Below are 14,256 nucleotides of genomic sequence, written 5' to 3'. Positions count from 1 at the left end.
CGGCAGACATACTTTTGGAGAGCATGGCAGGTGTCCCACTCTCATCCAAGTTAGATGAACGACGTTCCATCTCTCTAAGCCTTCGGTACATATCACGTACTTCTTGGCGCAACTCCACGGAAATTTTAAGCACTCCCATGTCCATCTTCACCTTCTCAATGACGTCGAGGTTCCTGGCGACAGTGCTTGACCTCGCGTCGTCTGAATCATTGTCAAGCCAGTACAGAATTTTTGTACACTGCTCCAACGACGCATAAACTTTATCTGCAACAGTTTTCTGCTCACTAGCTTCATCCAAATCACGCTTGAACTCGCGCAGCTCACTAGTCTCCACGGCAGGTTTTAGACTTTTTATTAGGTCAGATTGGTCCTTGACCTCACTAAAAATGTCACGAATTGATTTTACATTCACATTTTCACATGAACTAAAACTTTGGCAGGCTTTTAGATTGTCATAAAACACTTTTAACTGTTCGTCAAACACTTCTAGCCTTTCACTGCCAATAGCGATAGCTCGCTCAATTTTCTGCTTTTTGGTTAGTGGCATATTGATTCACTAGGTACTTATTTCACAGAAAAATTGTCACAGTTTATTGCATCAATAATTCACTGGATGCTATTGATCTCTTGATGAATGCTAACGCCTATTCATCAGATACTTTGAAATTGTATCAACCATGACACTTTGGTTGAGTATGACTTCCGAATTAGCGGGAAGTTCTCGAGATCTGTTGGCGAACATACAAACCCCCAATACCAGGAACCATCAAGTTTCAACAGCAGGTTTGAATATAGATTTATTGATGAAATTATTTCAAAGTCCTGAAATTACAAAATCAATTAGTTCATAATTCCAGTTATTTATAACCACGTAATCTTAATTGCTTTTTTAAAAATCATTTTTCTCTACGGTTAAGAATCTTTGGAAACTTTGGCTTTAAAGGAAAATTATTTGGTTTAATAAATCATTGTTAAATGCAAAAATAAAGGCACATAAAAAATACTAAAACATATATTAATCATTATTAAGTTTCATGTTTAGCTGGCTAAAGCCTTTTTTTTAAAACTACATATAATCGTCCTATACACCATTCTTCTTAATAAAATTAACAAATTCTACCTGAAGTTCTTATGGTTTCAAATCCCTGGTATACTAGGGTCGTTCACGCACTATGAGACCAATGATAGGCCCAATTTTGTTCTCCGAAATCTTCACACACTCATATCTCATTCAAAAGTAACGAACGTGCGCATCAAAATATATAAACAATCCATGCCGCGTCACATTATGAAAGGAAAGTCAAAAAAGACGACATTTGCGCTTAATTCTAGGATAATGATAAGGAATTAATTTCGAACTTGATAAACACAAAGCTTCCTCGAAAAGAGGTTAAGACATCGTCCATTGGCTTATCCCCTAAGATCCCTGAGTTTATTATTATACCTTATTGTAGCTTTAAGCTGTTTAAATAATATACTTTAACTTGTCTTTGTTGCGCTATATGACTCTAGGGGCATCAGGTTCTAGACCTTAAAACAAACCTTGAAAATTGTGGTGTAAAGCGGCCATTTGCCCATCAGACAACCAACCCATTGATTACACGACTAACTGAGTTGTCCTAAATGTGCATGACAATGAGTTGCGCCTCTTATAGGCCAAGGCATTCTCACTACTCTAACTATTTGTTAATCATAACCATTAACAACAAGGAAGTCAACATCCATAAAATCGAAGCTCTTAAAAAACATTTTCTTAAGTAATTCACATTTTTCAGACAGACAGACAATATGAAATGTATGATAACTTCGGTACTTTTTTATTCTTTGATAAAATGTTAAAGTTGACATGATTTATGACTTAATATTTCATTAATATTTCCAGTATGGCTTTGAAACCGATCAATATCCGCTGGTTAACATCCGTTTCTCACCCATGCATATTAAATTAAAAATCATAAAATTAATATCAGATTTGTTAGGCGGGCCTTTGGCCCCTCGGGTCTAACAAAACTGGTTTTAATCTTATATTTTTTCATTATAATATCCGGAGAAAGCTGTCTATAATACGATGCGATAAAGAACTAAATTCCCATTATCCACAAAAGATATTTTATATGATTTATGACAAAATATTTCATTAATATCCACTAATTTTCATTATTCACAAAAGATATTTTATTACATACTTTAACATAATTAATGTTAAAATTGACATAATTTATGACATAAAATTTCCACCTATTTTTCATTAGTCAACGATAATTAGGTTTTACAAAAAAAAATCTTTAAAAGCGAAGCTTTGAAGCGGTGGGACAAACGAACTTGTAGAGTGTCAGGACTCAATAAACAGAATATAAATGTATAGGTCTCAACAAAATTGTAAGTAAATTAGTTCCAAAACTGCTTAAATAGGAAATACTTACATTTTTAGTACTAGTTTATAAAGATACCTTGCTTATAACATTGTACTTTGTTGTCTTAGGAATCACTATCCAAAAATCAGATGAATAGGATTATTATTTCAAATTAAACACAGCACATTGTCAAGCTTACAGAAAATAGAGAACCCAATCAGTTTAGTAGTTAGTGAGATCCTAAGCTTCAAACAAAACAAAAACTTTATTACTTTAATTTATGGAATAAAAATGAGGGGAGTGTTATTCCCCTTATGGCTGGCGCCACAGCCTTTAATGTTTGCTATAGTTTTCTGTGCATTTCAGAAATATGTTTATCAAGGATTCAGTTTGGGAGGCACTGCGTCATACCTATTCATCAGATACTTTGAAATTGTATCAACCATGACACTTTGGTTGAGTATGACTTCCGAATTAGCGGGAAGTTCTCGAGATCTGTTGGCGAACATACAAACCCCCAATACCAGGAACCATCAAGTTTCAACAGCAGGTTTGAATATAGATTTATTGATGAAATTATTTCAAAGTCCTGAAATTACAAAATCAATTAGTTCATAATTCCAGTTATTTATAACCACGTAATCTTAATTGCTTTTTTAAAAATCATTTTTCTCTACGGTTAAGAATCTTTGGAAACTTTGGCTTTAAAGGAAAATTATTTGGTTTAATAAATCATTGTTAAATGCAAAAATAAAGGCACATAAAAAATACTAAAACATATATTAATCATTATTAAGTTTCATGTTTAGCTGGCTAAAGCCTTTTTTTTAAAACTACATATAATCGTCCTATACACCATTCTTCTTAATAAAATTAACAAATTCTACCTGAAGTTCTTATGGTTTCAAATCCCTGGTATACTAGGGTCGTTCACGCACTATGAGACCAATGATAGGCCCAATTTTGTTCTCCGAAATCTTCACACACTCATATCTCATTCAAAAGTAACGAACGTGCGCATCAAAATATATAAACAATCCATGCCGCGTCACATTATGAAAGGAAAGTCAAAAAAGACGACATTTGCGCTTAATTCTAGGATAATGATAAGGAATTAATTTCGAACTTGATAAACACAAAGCTTCCTCGAAAAGAGGTTAAGACATCGTCCATTGGCTTATCCCCTAAGATCCCTGAGTTTATTATTATACCTTATTGTAGCTTTAAGCTGTTTAAATAATATACTTTAACTTGTCTTTGTTGCGCTATATGACTCTAGGGGCATCAGGTTCTAGACCTTAAAACAAACCTTGAAAATTGTGGTGTAAAGCGGCCATTTGCCCATCAGACAACCAACCCATTGATTACACGACTAACTGAGTTGTCCTAAATGTGCATGACAATGAGTTGCGCCTCTTATAGGCCAAGGCATTCTCACTACTCTAACTATTTGTTAATCATAACCATTAACAACAAGGAAGTCAACATCCATAAAATCGAAGCTCTTAAAAAACATTTTCTTAAGTAATTCACATTTTTCAGACAGACAGACAATATGAAATGTATGATAACTTCGGTACTTTTTTATTCTTTGATAAAATGTTAAAGTTGACATGATTTATGACTTAATATTTCATTAATATTTCCAGTATGGCTTTGAAACCGATCAATATCCGCTGGTTAACATCCGTTTCTCACCCATGCATATTAAATTAAAAATCATAAAATTAATATCAGATTTGTTAGGCGGGCCTTTGGCCCCTCGGGTCTAACAAAACTGGTTTTAATCTTATATTTTTTCATTATAATATCCGGAGAAAGCTGTCTATAATACGATGCGATAAAGAACTAAATTCCCATTATCCACAAAAGATATTTTATATGATTTATGACAAAATATTTCATTAATATCCACTAATTTTCATTATTCACAAAAGATATTTTATTACATACTTTAACATAATTAATGTTAAAATTGACATAATTTATGACATAAAATTTCCACCTATTTTTCATTAGTCAACGATAATTAGGTTTTACAAAAAAAAATCTTTAAAAGCGAAGCTTTGAAGCGGTGGGACAAACGAACTTGTAGAGTGTCAGGACTCAATAAACAGAATATAAATGTATAGGTCTCAACAAAATTGTAAGTAAATTAGTTCCAAAACTGCTTAAATAGGAAATACTTACATTTTTAGTACTAGTTTATAAAGATACCTTGCATATAACATTGTACTTTGTTGTCTTAGGAATCACTATCCAAAAATCAGATGAATAGGATTATTATTTCAAATTAAACACAGCACATTGTCAAGCTTACAGAAAATAGAGAACCCAATCAGTTTAGTAGTTAGTGAGATCCTAAGCTTCAAACAAAACAAAAACTTTATTACTTTAATTTATGGAATAAAAATGAGGGGAGTGTTATTCCCCTTATGGCTGGCGCCACAGCCTTTAATGTTTGCTATAGTTTTCTGTGCATTTCAGAAATATGTTTATCAAGGATTCAGTTTGGGAGGCACTGCGTCATACCATTAAAAGAGAGGGGACAATGAGCTGTTTATTACACTGGACCCCAAAGTTTCATAATAACGTTTTCTTTTCGTTGTCTTAATAACTTTAGGGGCTTTGGTAAATTTTGATTGGTTGATTCATTAAGTTGAGTGTTCAAATGTTTCAAATGCCAATCATAATCTACAGAAAGGGGTTATTTTGTATATCATCATTGGTGAGGTTTATCAATTTATCGGCAATTGTCTTATTCCTTTAAATCACTGCCGTCATACTAAAGATGTTAAAAGTCGTCTGCTGCTGCTTTGACATCAATAGTTTGAAAAGGGGGAATGTCCTTAGCTTCCAACTGGCGTAATGTATTACCCTACAGTTTGAAGACAAAGGAAGTGAAATCAAAAGGTTTGTCTTACGCGGGCATTATTTCATCTAATACCCGCTCTGCCAAGAAATCTCAAACAATTAAGAGTTCTAGGACAAACGCAGGAGTCCCAAACGTCGGAGTGGACAAACGCAGGAGTGTTAAAATATTAATTTAATTTAGTGTTTCTATACAGATTAGGTTAGGTTAAGATATGAATGTACATATAAGACCCACGCAGGGTTTAGGCATTTAAAAACCTATAAGATGGTCTAAAATAGGTTAGGTTAGGTTAAGTGTCCACTACGACGTTTGGGACTCCTGCGTTTGTCCTAGGCCTCAATTAAGTACACTATATTTCAAAGTTAAAAATTTTCATTTTGGATCAAAATATCAAAAAGTATTAAATAATTTCATCATAATCTTTGTTAATCTTGTATAGTAAACAAAAGCCTTTTTTGATATAAACTAGTATGAAGCTTGTTGTTTTTTTGTTGAAATTTTTTTGCAAATATGCTTATTATTTTAAAGAATTGAGAAGGCTTGACTAAAGTAAAATATATATTTTTACTGGAGAAGCCTGTTCTTGTTTGTGTAATACTAGCTGCTGCGCCACTACCGTCTAGGTTAAGGGCTCTGCGTTAGAATAGGTATGGAGTGGGCAGAAAAATGGCCTAAAACCATCCCAAGACTTCAATCTGAAAATAAAAGAGCCTAAAATCATGCCAAGACCTATGTAAAGATTCCCTAAAATAGAGAAATCAATCGTTTTAGTAATTATCGTAACCTTAGGCTATAGACAAATAAACCTTACTACTTTATTTAATAGGATAGATCAATGCCGTTGCGTTTTTTTTGAGACATAAAATCTCAGTCATTTGTGGATTGGGGGTTTGAATTTCCCCACGCTTCCTTTATAATTTTAGATACTTATATACGTATGTCAGGGATTTATAGGGATAAGACAATGGCCGTTAAATTGAAATACATACCCAATGATTGATTGATTGATTGATTAGCCATTTTCTCTTAGGGTTTGGACCTAAGTAGTCATGGAGTAAGCTGAGACACTTTTGTATAGCCACTAGGGCTATCAAGCTCCACGTTCAAGCACATTATGACTTGACCCGCTATCTCATGAGAGCTACTCATTATTACCTCACCCTCGCCGAGTATGGCAGGTGTCCCAAATTAAGTCACAGTAATGAATGACGCTCTCCGCAGAGGAGCTTGGGATAAGGGTTGTACTGATATTATGTACGTGACTATTAAGTATCCAAACTTACTCAATAATCCCCTTCTTACACAACCAGGGGAAGTTGTGTGAATGTATTCAACTGAGAAATTCGAGTTGTCACATGGGGACTAGAACTCGAACTCTCATCACCGTAACTCAGTGCGTTACCACTGAGCTACGACGCCCCTTTTCATACCCAATGATGATGCACAGAAATACCCCTTCTGTAGATTACAATTAGTGGTTGTAACGTTTAAACACTTAAACAAACTATTTTTTTTTTAAATTCCTAACGAATAAGAAAACGTTTTTTAAAAATTTTGGGGACTCATGTAATAAACAGCCCAAAGTCCCCTCCCTCTCTGGTATATATGTCCATGTTTTTATGTCAACTACCTACCCAACCGGGGTCCAAGAATTGAAAGGCGATGAAATTTACATAAAATTTAGTTGTATGTATATTTGCAAGCCAATTCGGTATTCAGGTGTTCTTACAAAATAGCAGAATATTTAGACCAAGTTCTGTTCAATGTAAAATGTTCCTAGTAACGATTATCTTAAAAAATCTTTGAGCTTTTAATTCAAATTTGGGAACATTTAGATTATGCTCGCACAAAATTTCAACTGACAAAAGAAGACCTACAAATAAAGTCATTAAACAATTGCAAAGTTATTTTGCAGTGTACGTACATAAATGTGCAAAAAAGGACTTATTTTAAGCGTATTTCTTCAGTGAAGCATTATTGGATCTTGGCTATTTCGATTATTAGTAGGCTTTTTTATGCAAATTTGCAAAACTTTTAAAAGTGACAAATAGCTTTTCTAATACAAAATAAATTTGCTAAATCCAGTGAACACCTCTGACATCATATTATGTGTCCATGTCCTTACAGGGAAAGTCATACAAAAACACAAAATTTTTAGTTTGAAAAATAAAAAATAAATTTCTGGGGGGGCGATTTATTCTTGGGAGGGTGGTGGTACCCTCCCTTAAAATAGTTATAAACCTTCTAGGACCTACAAGAAGCTACCCTGTAAATGAAAACCATGTCATCCAGGGGTTAGCAGCGAGATCCTTCGGAACAAACAAACATAAAGACAAACAAACACCCTGTTACTTTATTATAAGGATTATCGACCTCATAAGGTCATGGCGGAAGTGATTGGACACCTGCATCAAAACATGTTAAAATTGACACTTGTCTTAGGACATGGGAGTGTCTTCAGAGAAAAGGGACATGTACTTTCCAGTATGGCTTCAAATCCGATTGATATCCGGTAGATTAGAATCGGTTCAGCCATACTGAAAAATTAATCGTATTACAGACAAATTTCCACGAATATATAAAATCAAAACAGTGTCCTGCCTTTAAGAAGTTTTGCAGCAAATTTACTTACAAGTTTGTTTCAACTTATACATTTATATTCTACTTATTCAGTTCTGACACTCTTCAAGTGTCAATGTTCGTTCGTCCTTTGTTTTTATGGATATTGTCATTCTTGTTTAAAATGTATATGTGTAATCAAATCTTTGTAAGGGAATATATTCTAAAAATATACATGTATGGAGGTATATTCTTGAATGTATTAACTGTGGTTTTCCTTAGAATAAATTACTCCAAAATTGGAGTTAAAACGAGGAAAAAAGTGTTTAATCTTTAAGTTTAAATAATTTGTGTACATTACTCGTTTTTGAAAATTTTTTCATTATAAGTGTGAAAAATATTTAAAATCACGAAACCTTGATTTTTGGATCATTTAAAACTCCTTAATTTACCTCCCTCAAAAATAAAATAAAAATACATTAGATTACGCCCCTCCAAATAATAAAGCTTTGACGTCCCTGTCTGGAAGATTAAAACTGATTTATATTCTAATATTCGTAAAAAAAACTCTATAATACGAAGTTATACATGATTTTTCAATATGGCTCAAAACATTTTCTAAGCTTGCGGATATTAATCGGTTTCGAAGCCATTCTGGATAATAATTCACATGCCAATAATTTTCTCCCCTGTCAAAATTATATGCATTGTGCTCAAACTAAATTTCAATGACATTTCCTATTATATAAAGTATAAAGTAAGTTTTTTTTACTTTACCGAAGGGATCTCGCCAACCGCTGAACTTCTTAAATTTTTTCTTCTTAAAATTCAAATTGAAAATGTGGGGGTCAAGTTTTCCCCCTCCCACTCTGAGTACCCCATAGAGGCTTCTAGGGGCGTATCCGCTAATGTCGACTATATGACATTAAAAATAGAATGACAACATCCATAAGTAATGAATCACCAAAAAAATCATCTAATGGTCAAACGGACCAATTGAATTATAGAGCAGATGATTTTCAGTTGTCATAACTAAGAAGAGAAGGAGAGAGAAACTGACAGACAGGTGAACAAAATAATATATAGATGGGCATATGTCATTGCAATCTTCACTAAACATTCCATCTTTCTATCTTCAATAGCAGCCGAGAAAATTTATCTGTTTGTGTTTAGTAAGCAGCATAAAATCACGAAACCTTTCTAATAATAAATAAAAACTAGTTTTTTTAATTTTAATATTCGCGAAAAGATGTCTATAATACGATGCGATAAATAACTATTATTGACACATACCGCGTCATATTTCTACAGTCTTATGATGGCATAATACAAACAAACAAGTTTGTCAGAGTTTGGGAGGAAGGGGACATTAGGCTGTTTATTACATTGGTCCACAAAGTTTTAAAATAACGTTTTCTTATTCGTTGGTTCAATAACTTTAGGGACTTCAATCAATTTTAAATAGTTGATTCAAATTTTCAACCACTAATTTTAACCTACAGGAGAGGTAATTTTGTTTATCGTCATCGGGGATGTACACCAATTTATCGGCCATTGTCTTATCCCTTTAGATCCCTACAGGATCTTCCTGATAATAATAAGCATAAATATAAACAGAAGCGTACAAAAGGGGTGTGTGTAATAACCCCCTCCCCCCCAGAAAAAAATTAAGTTGGGTGGAAACACCCACTTAAAAGTGGTGTCATACATACAACAAAAACAGTCAAGGGCTGGTTGTCAGGTAAAAAAGGGGTGTGCCCCTCCCTCCCTTCAAAAAGTTCTGACGTTTTCTTGGTGCCTGTCCATCTTTATATCTGTCTGAATGAATCACTAACTCCCCTCCCCCTTGTCTGTTCCCAAGACTGACGATGAATTAATACCCCTCTGGATTCTGTATGACCACCCCCCTCCCCCCCCCCCCCAATATATAATTAGCTAACACCCCCTTGATTATGATTTGAAGAGAGCTGACAAAAATCGTAAAGATTAGTGTCAAAACTTTCAGATGTGCTTCGCGCCCCCCCTCTGGCAAAACCCTGTGCACGCCACTGAATATAGACATGAATTCTACTCAGAGGGAGGGGACAATGGCGTGTTTATTAAGTCACCAAATTTTTAAAGGCATTTTCTTATTTGTTAGCTTGACAACTTTGGGGACTTTTGATGAATTTTGATTGGTAAGTTTATTAAATTGAGTGTCCATATGTTTCAACCACTAATTCTACAGAAAAGGTAATTTTGAGTATTAACATTGGGGATGTACATATATTCGTCGACCATTGTATATCCCTTTAGATCCCTGTGAATTCAAATCAGGCTTCAATCAAATTCACATTAAACTTCTGTTATGGGCATTTACAAGGATAAAAAACATCCATGAAATCAAATCTTAAAAAATTAAACAAAATAGGTTCTTAATTGTTGTTTTGAGCAAGGTAGCTATTTTTTTAGACCAAAATATTTTGGGTCAAATTATAGAGTGGCTAACGTCACAGAATTGTGTCTAATTGTCTTAAGAATCGCTATTATAAATCAATGGAATTAATAACTTGAAAATGGACATACTTACCATATAGTAATGTCTGTAGAGTTGTTGCGCTTCCAATGTGATATCCGAATCAACAACAATTCCATTTAAGATTTGTAACCGATATGACAATTCTGTTTTGCTGTACAGAATTACGTGTAGACTATTAGACATACGGGAATACCTCAGTTATAGAGTAGCTATTCTACGAATAAAAAGGTGCTACACACCACAATACATCATCTATTACATTTTATATACACATAATAAAGTTGGATGGCGGAATAAACTCCAACTCTCTTAAACTTATTATGAAGGTTAATAGGTGTTTTTTTTTTCATTAAATTAAAAGTATTTCTTAGTATAAACCACTTATCCTTAACATAAATTAATCTTTAGTACCTTTTAAACTCAGAAACAAGAACTGACAGTTTTAGATAATCAAGGACGTCCAAGCTTTTTTTTTATCTCTGTCAATATTTATGCCTTAAAACTTACAAGATAAATGATTTTTTTAAAATAATGATAAAACAAGTTATATTTTTGGTATAGTCCCGTTCGTGGCAACGCTCCTTAAGGGGCGTTTTTTTTAAAAATAGCTCTTCTCCTATTTCTAGCCCCTGCAGAAGGGTTAAATGTTGTATCATCATTGGGGATGTATATCAATTTATTGGCCATTGTCTTATCCCTTTAGATCCCTGATATATAGTACTTTAATTCATAAACTATTTTTATTCAGGTGCAGTTAAAGTCAAACGGCTGAAGGCACAGCTGCCTTGCCTTACTTTATACAGTAGTTTGCCCATTAAAATAAAACAATGGAGGGGGAAGGGGTTAAATAACTGTATGTCTCAATCCCTAGGAACCTGTGAGGACTTTAAATTGAGTCATTGAAAATCAACCAATAGCTTTGGGAATATTAAAACAGTCAATTAGCAGTAATCAATTTGTAAGCAGACGAAACAGTGGGATCCAGGTAGTTGTCTTGTTATACATCTATTTTCATAAATTTATTGTTAGCACTAGAAGTTTAGTGGGGAAAAAATAAATCATTTTTAAGAGAGGAAAATATTTTAATCTTTCCAACTATAATATTTAGAATTTAAATAGCATTTTTATCTGCTTTTTTGCATTTATTATTAAGGTTGAGGTATAGTTAAGTCGTATAATTTACGGCGAGGATATGATTACTACATTTTATTTCAAACCTTAAGTTACATTTAGTAAATTGTGTGAAGCTTATCTGGGATCTAAAGGTATAAGACAATGGCCGATAAATTGATTTACATCCTCAATAAAGATAACAAAATTAACCCTTCTGTAGTTAGAAACAGTGGTTGGAACATTTTAATACACAATTTAATGAACTAGCCAAACGAAATAGAATGAAAGTCCCCAAAGATGGTGAGACAACGAATAAGAAAACATTATTATGAAACTTTGGGGACCAGTGTAATTAACAGCCCAATGTCCACTCCCTCCCTTAAGGAGCGTATCATACTTAAGAGTATGTTCATTGGTTCAAGGTGGCGTGGAGGGGACTTGTACCTGAAGCGGCAAATATCCCCCAAGAGGTCATCAAAGTTTGTGCGCTTCAAACAATAGATTTTAAGTTATTTTTTTCAGTCCATTTACCTATCCTACACTTTTTCATATTTAAATTCTTATATCTGAATTTTAAAGAAGGCAACGCCCCTTTTTCGTGCATTTAATGAGATAATATAAACACTTTTTTTATTGTGTCAGAGTATAATACAAATTAATTGTTTATAAAATGTGTTTATTTGCCAGCAAGAATGACAACATCCATTTTAAATCTGGGGAAGTATCTATATTTTTCAAGTACGGCTTAGAAACCGATTAAAATCCGCTAGATTAGAACCGGTTCTAAGCCTTACTGAAAAATCTTGTATAGCAATGTATTACAGACATTTGTAGTTGCTACTAACTCAACCAAAATCAGAATAATGGATATAGAATACGTGGATATTGTGACAGATTTTTGCATACCCTGATACATTGTTTCTCCCAGCTGGATAATCTAACGATAACCCCCCCGACTTATGATCTTACCCATCCCCTCTCCTGACCTTTGAGGAACATATTGACCAATATCTCAGGACTATATGAGCAACCTAAATTAACGACATAAATTAGCACAAATCACAATGTCCACGCATTATATGCCCACTATCTGACTACTTTACTTTGCAGAGTGATGCCGTGAAGTGAGCTTAATATATGTCTTCCATTGATCTATGACTATTTTTATACAGGGAGGGAGGGGACAATGGACTGTTTATTACACTAGTCCCCAAAGCTTTTTAATAACGTTTTCTTATTTGTTGGATTAACAACTTATCTAATTGATCTGTCCTTAATTTTTATTCATATTCAATTTTATTGTTTGTAAATGAATATTCAATACCTGTAATATAATACTGTTATTATTATTATTTGTTATGTGTGTCATAAAATAAATATCTAATCTAATCTAATTTAAAATGAAATTTTATTGGCTGGTTCATTAAGTTGAGTGTTTAAACGTTTCAACCACAAATTGTAATCAGAGGGGGTAAATTTTGTTTCATCATTGGAGATGTAGATCAATTTATCGGCCATTGTCTTATCCCTTTAGATCCCTGATGTTTAGAATCTTCATGAATTTGGGCGAGGGGGTGGAGGGGGAGGGGCAGTAATTTGTACCTTTTACTAATTGAAATAGGACTTTGTCTCGTACTCATGTATTGTAACTTTAAACCTTTTGAATCCCACCCTTTTAAAAAAGATTCTTTTTTTTATGAGTAGCGAAGCTACTCTATAATTCCAAATGTCCGTCCGTCTGTCTGTCAAACACGCAAAGGGGGAAACGGGATTTTCTCGGCACCTGTTCAAGATAGTCAGCTAAAATTTTTGTGAAGGTTCCTATGCTATATGCCCATCTAACATATACCATGTTTTGTCCATCTGTCTGTTATTTGAGGTGATTTTCTCAACTCTTTTTCAAGATAGAGGGCTGAAGTTTTCAGGGTTTATTTAATTTTACATGTTTTTACTATGTGTTCGTGATTTTCTCGGTTCCTATTTGAGATAGACGGCTGATATTTTCAGAGATCAAATAAGTTATAATATTCATATCCCCACAAAGTTTCATTGAGATTTGCTTATTGGTTGAGGTTCTAGATCGATTCCTAGATTTTCACGTTATAAATCTTATCCGATTTCGTGATTTATTAGTTTAATGTTTTTTATGAAACTGCTTTTTTACGGATATCAATCCTTATTTTTTGAGGTTTGCTACTTATGGATGTTGTCATCCTTGTTAAAAATTTCTTCCAAGTTTTTAGTAGCGAAGCTACTCTATAATTCACTATGTCCGTCCGTCATTAGTAGCGAAGCTACTCTATAATTCACTATGTCCGTCCGTCAGTCAGTCAGTCCGTCAGTCAGTCAGTCCGTCAGTCCGTCAGTCCGTAACGCTATGGGGGAAATGGGATTTACTCAGCTCCTATAAAAGATAGAATGCTGAAATTTTTTGACAACATTCCCATCATTAAGGAGCACAATTGACTATAAAACATCATTGGCGGTCGGACCGGTTTTTAGCAGGTTTTAGGCTATTTTTATATTTTTCACATTTTTCTCCATATCTTCAGTGTTTATGGTCCGATTTTCAAAATTTTTTTAGTTATAGATATCAAAATTAAATTTCCCGTCTTTTAAAGAAAACAACGATGAAGGCCAGACTGCCTTTTTAGCAGGTTTTAGGCTATTTTTATATTTTTCACATTTTTCTCCATATCTTCAGTGTTTATGGCCCGATTTTCAAATTTTTTTCAATTATTGATATCAAAATTAAATTTCCCGTCTTTTAAAGAAAACAACCATGACGGCCAGACTGCCTTTTTAGCAGGTTTTAGGCTATTTTTATATTTTTCACA

General features: G+C 33.7%; 1 protein-coding gene across 1 annotated transcript in view; it reads right to left on the bottom strand.

Moving 5' to 3' along the window:
* LOC145330089 (acidic phospholipase A2 CM-II-like) overlaps nt 1-14,256 on the bottom strand; it is a 100,364-nt gene that overhangs the window by 33,712 nt on the left and 52,396 nt on the right. The gene's annotated exons all lie outside the window — the stretch shown is intronic.

Source organism: Acartia tonsa, chromosome 10 (genome assembly GCF_053477335.1).
Source record: "Acartia tonsa isolate MP-2025a chromosome 10, ASM5347733v1, whole genome shotgun sequence".
Taxonomy (NCBI): domain Eukaryota; kingdom Metazoa; phylum Arthropoda; class Copepoda; order Calanoida; family Acartiidae; genus Acartia; species Acartia tonsa.
This window is presented reverse-complemented; position numbering and strand designations above follow the sequence as displayed.